Raw genomic sequence first — 6,000 nt, 5'->3', positions numbered from 1 at the left:
TAAACTCTGATGTGATAAATTGTTGAACTATGTTAATGTGATAGGAATGTTGTAATCTCTGTAACAACTCACCTTCGTGTGAGCAATGCTTCTCGATCCTGTATATGTGGTTTATCGGAGGAAATCCGACGGTCAACTAAGTTGACTTGTTTAAGGTGCATGATCGCGTGTTAGGCGACTTAAGTGTACTTTAGCCAGGTTAATTAGGCGGTTCCGCCACATTGCATACTTACTGGGGGTAGTGTCCTTGAAGAAGCCACATAAACCTTCATCCTTGGGTGATCAAGCATTGATCGTTTCAGGTGGAGTAGGCAAAATGAAGAATCACGGGAACACGGAAGATAAGAGCAAGGGGGGATGTGCATGTTATCTATGTGATGAGCATGGTCACATGATAAAATATTATCCACATTAAAACTATGAGAGAGATACACTCACTGGGAGGACGATAGTGATGTCCTTATTGTTAGTCAACCAGGTACTATTCATGAATGGATATTAAATTCAGGCAATTGCTTCAATATATGTTTGGTCAGGAAGATGTTTGATGAAGGTTCTACATGCTTGAAGAATGGAACTATTCACTAGTGGATTCCGAGGGCTATGTAATCATGAAGGTGGTAATTGTTACATTAGATATGCATAATAGAACACATCGCACACAAACATGAGCTTGTTATATTCCTAGCTTGAAAAGAATCTAATATATGTGAGGTCGCTAGGACTGGTCATGTAATCATGAATATATATATATATATATATATATATATATATATATATATGTATATATAATAATAGAGGATACTGAGTGATAGGAAATCTTAAAGGTGGTATAAGCATCGGGAGTTTGGCAAAAATCCTGATGAGAAGAAGGAAGTCACTTCATCAATGACAAATACTTAAATCTCATGCACAGTCAAGTGCAAGGCTGTAAAGGTGGCTCCAAAGCTAACAATTGTAGGTATAGAAAGAAAGATGTGTTGTGACTGAACTTGCAATACTAGCAAGCAGTGGAGATCGTGGGTCATTTGTTTGAATCTGAAGCATAAACAAAGGTAGGGATAATCTTTCCAAAAAGTAGCTTTTCTTTCTAAAAAGTAAGAAAGGTACATATGAAAATGTCCAAATTCCAAATAAAAAATTTGAAAGTGAAGGACGTATTTTACCCTGAAACGGATATCTTTGTATCTTTTTTCTTTTTATTATTTCTAACTCATGTTTATGAGATAATAAAATAAGACAAAAGCTATGGTAGGAGAATGTGGCATGGGGTGATGTGCACGAGCTCATATAGTGGAGGCACTCCTAAGATGAAAGTAAAATTAAAATATTAAAAAGGTGGAATTGACATGGAGCAAACTTTTGGAGGAGCACAATAATTTTAAAGGATTGAGGTCAAAGTGGAGATTATTGTATGGTGGCTGAAATCCTATTTGGACAAGGACTCAATAGATATCTCACTACACCACAACACCAGATTAGCAATGGATGTTAGTTGGTGAAACTCTACTATTACCAATGAGCAGTCAGTCGGTAAAACTCCCCAACACACAGTCGGTGATCCTTATTTTCTAGAGCAACCGTCAGTTGGTAAAGATATCTATATTTATCTATTAGCGGTCAGTCAGAAAATGTGTTTGCTACATCGAACCGTTAGTCGGTAAATAGGGCCTACAAATAGGAACATACTATACTCTCTAGAAAGATTAAAATTGATGAACAATTAACTATATGTTTTTTCATGAAACTATGTTTGTTCATTTGTTCATGAAAGTAAGCTTATTATATTTTTAATAAAACTATACCTTTTAGAATTTGAATGTATTTGTGCCTATTTACTAGATTTACTTCACATTTTAACTACATATGTTTTAAAAAAATCTTTCAATTACAAACAAATATATTTACAAGTAGATTCATCCATTTATCTTTTTTCATTAAAAATTAATATAAACTTAATTTAGTAATGTTTGTTCATGAAATGTTTCAAAAAAATTGAATTGAGGTATTGGTTTGCTTCATTTGGTGTTCATTTGTGAGCACATGTTTGTAGTAAACTCTCTTTCTAGTCAATAGCTAACTTTATCTTTTTTTGCATGAACATTTAATACAACCATAATTGGGTATGTGTTGTTCGTGAAAGTAATGTAATTATAATTTTCATGCCATAATATATCTTTATAAGATTTTAAATATACATCATTGAATAAAATGGACTGAATAAGCAATTGTTTGAAAGAAAACTATTTATTTCTAGCCGGGTAGAACAACCTCATCACAGCCCATAGCCCAACACATTAATTCAGCCCAACAATACCGCCCGATCTCAGCCACTGGTTTAGGGGGTGTTTGGGAAACACCTGTTAAAGTTTAACACCTGTCACATCGGATGTTTGGATGCTAATTAGGAGTACTAAACATAAGCTAATTACAAAACTAATTGCACAGATGGAGTATAATTCGCGAGACGAATCTATTAAGCCTAATTAGTCCATGATTTGACAATGTGGTGCTACAGTAACCATTTGCTAATGATGGATTAATTAGACTTAATAGATTCGTCTCGCGAATTAGCACAAGGTTCTGCAATTAGTTTTATAATTAGCTCATGTTTAGTCCTCCTAATTAGCATCCGAACATCCGATGTGACACTGTTAAAGTTTAGCACCTCGTATCCAAACAGCCCCTTAGAGATCCTACGACTCACGTCCTAACCCTAAGCTGCATTTTGTCGGCCTGCCCCATCCTCACGCCTACCTATCCCGGCCACCATCCTCCCTCCTTGACTCCCGACCCTGAGGACCCCGACCCAGTGGCGAGCACCAGGGGCTAGTGCCGTGGATGCCACCCGTCCGCCACCGGCTGCTCCCGGATCCACCTCGTCCGCAGTCTTATTGGACTCATAGAGTTACTCTGCATAGATTATAAGTGTTTCACTCGGGCAAAATACAGACTATTTCTCTTCCCGTCACGATCCCCCACAGCCCCTTGTCCATCTTTGCTGCTAACGTCTTGTCTTTTTCCCCCTTTTATTAGTTGATATACATATGTTTCATATAATATACTCCCTCTATTCTAAATTACATTATTAATTATTTCATAGGTTTTGCTAAGAACCTAATACGTAAACTAGTTTAGCGAGATCCATCAAAGAGCCCATGTTGTTGTATGTACCTCTTAATCTCCCTATTGATAAAAAGATATACAACTTTCATGTGGTTTTTTTTAAACATGCATTGTCACTTAGCAGCTAAAGTTTTAAGTGATGGATCCAAACATGATCTTATATGATCTTTTTTAATATGAAAAGCTCCCTGCCCTCTCCCACGTCTCTTCAGATTGTGGCGAATAGCCGAAAGATCTTCTATCTGAAGGGAAAAATTTGTGAATTATTGAACATACAGAACATGCAGGGTCCTTGTACATTGAGAATTGAGTCCAGTCTCAGTGCACAGTCTCATTGCACTCTTACTAGGACTGGGACCAAGACTAGGAACTAGATAACCGTGCTGGTTGAGTGCCATGGGGATGAAACTCCTCTCACATATGATGAAACTCTCCTTCCCTCTCCTTAAAAAGATCTTGCCAAATCAGCAAAATTACTGATGCGGCATGAAATTTAATACTTATAAAACTTCCACGGAGACTGGCCTTCCGCGGAGTGGTCTTTATTTTTGTTGTTTTTGCAATTGGACCATTCTAAACCTTTTCCCCGGAAACGGCTCTGAGATCGGCGCCAAATTAAAAGAAAACTGCAAAAAGAAAATGTCAGTCCACTCACTATGTTACAGAGCTGACTGGTCCACATAAATTCTGAAATACTCAGCGATAAGATCTTACAGTTGATTTCTACGTGGTAAGAGGCTGCAGTGTTTCTGTAATTTTTTACCTTGGATACTTTCCTCGACTAAACCCCAGTAAAACGACTGATGACTTTACCGGCACTGCAGTCCAAACTGTATGACTATGTGCTGTTTACCCTGTTCACAGGGTCACACGTTGTGGTGCCCATGTGTTCGTTATCATTATACCTATGTGGTCTAGCACTTAATCATGTGGTTCGCCCGCAAAACATGCCTCGAAATGCCCGCTAATGCGAGACAGAATTTCTCGGTGCTTGCTTACTTTGTCCTACCTACGCTGAAAGCCTGGAACTAGCCATCAGCGCGGTAGTAGTATTTTGTTTTGGGTTTGAACTTCGTATGTGAGCCAAGGACAACTGGACAAGCTTGTTCCTAAAAAGTAAAAACAGTAAAAGCCACACGACAACATAGGTCTGTTCTTAGGCCATCTCAATTAGGTTTCATGAGAATTTCATAAACATTAATTTTTATATCACATCGTCAAAATCGTTGACTTGAGAGGACAGAGGAGGGGAGAGTTTCATCAGACTTATTTATCAAGTTTCCAGTCTTGGCAAACAAAATACTACCAGTAAATGAGATTTAAAATAAGCTAATTAGTTTAAATTTAAAGTTATATAGTTAAGGATCCAGGGAGTACTTAGTAATGTCCACAAAAATTGATCGTTTTCTGGTTTGCTAATATTTAACATACACGAATACAGAGCAGTTCGAACAAAAAATCTAGCGTCAAATGCTGGCAATCGAAGGGTGACGAAATGCTCTCCGAAATTTTACTCGGCTTAAATACGGCTTGGATACGATCCGAACAACTATTTTTTTGTTGCCAACTTTGGTTTATTTTCATCAGAAGGCAGAGACCAAATTAATACTGAAGGGTCCAAATCTCCGTCAGAATTGCTTATATTCCTCCATTTTGTTAAAGTAGGAAAAACGTAATATCTGATATGTTTTTAACGTCACAAATTAGAAAAGTCCGAATGGAATTAAGTGGTTCTTTATTCATCATAAGAATAAAAGCTCCAAATTCATAAAAGCACTTATCTAAATCTACTAACATCAAGACGGTTTCCCACAAAAGCTACAAGGGACAGCTTTGGAACTATGCAAAGATCCTGTCACCAATTCTTGACAGAACAAAGATTTTGTCCCTAGGTATTTTACAAATAGCAAAACACCTAAAAAAACATTTTGTCCCTAGGACATTGGATGCACTCACAGGTCTACTCTGCTACTCTACTTCAACTGAGACAAAACTGAAGCAGTATAAGACTAGTGTTGCTTTATCTTCGTTGGATCCCTTCCTCTTACCACGAGATAACATGACTCAGTAGAGGGATTAGCACTAAAGGGCGGAGGGAGAAGAAGCGCCGCAGAGAAGCCTGATGAGAGCTTCCACGGTTCTGTGCTTTGTTGTAGTTGCTGCCCTGCTCGTTCCCGTTGCTTCTCTGCAACAAAGACAAGGTTAGTGAGTTCCATCTCCCGTATTTGGTCTGTTCACATCTTCAAGGATACAATTGTGTACTAACATCTTCTCTATCCACTTCTATTTTGGGGTGAAGCTTTTGGAAAGGCCACAAGGTTGCATGAAGAAGCTGGGGCACCCAGGAAGGAGAAGCTGCCATGGTGGTGGGACACTGACTACATGCGGTCAAAGCGGCGAAGACCCATACATAACTGAGATTCAATCTTTGGTGTTGTTTGCTAGGAGCTTGATCTGCTTTCCATATAAGTAATTTATGTTCTCCCATAATGCAAAATTGTCACCGCTGCAATTTGGATACAAAGCATGGAGTTCTTGGTTACTTATTTTGCGGAATGTTAATTTTCCTCTTATCCAAAAGTATAGGAGAGGTGGTGTTTCTTCTTGATCTGTGTTAGCAAGCCTCGACTCACCAGTTTCTAATCAAACTGTCATGGACCAGATAAAAGGAATTTCATTGCCCTTGAACAATAACTAATTCTAGTTATCCCAACTTTCCACTTTTCCTGTGATTGGTTTTCTAGGAAAAATAAGACCAATTTTACTGAACTGTGACCTTCCTACAAACTTTCTAGGAAACTGGCAATGTCTATGAGATGGATATATTCCAGCTTGGTTCACTGTTGCCAAACTTGCCAAAACCGCAGCACAGAT

Source organism: Setaria italica, chromosome III, assembly GCF_000263155.2.
Source record: "Setaria italica strain Yugu1 chromosome III, Setaria_italica_v2.0, whole genome shotgun sequence".
Lineage (NCBI taxonomy): Eukaryota > Viridiplantae > Streptophyta > Magnoliopsida > Poales > Poaceae > Setaria > Setaria italica.
This window is presented reverse-complemented; position numbering follows the sequence as displayed.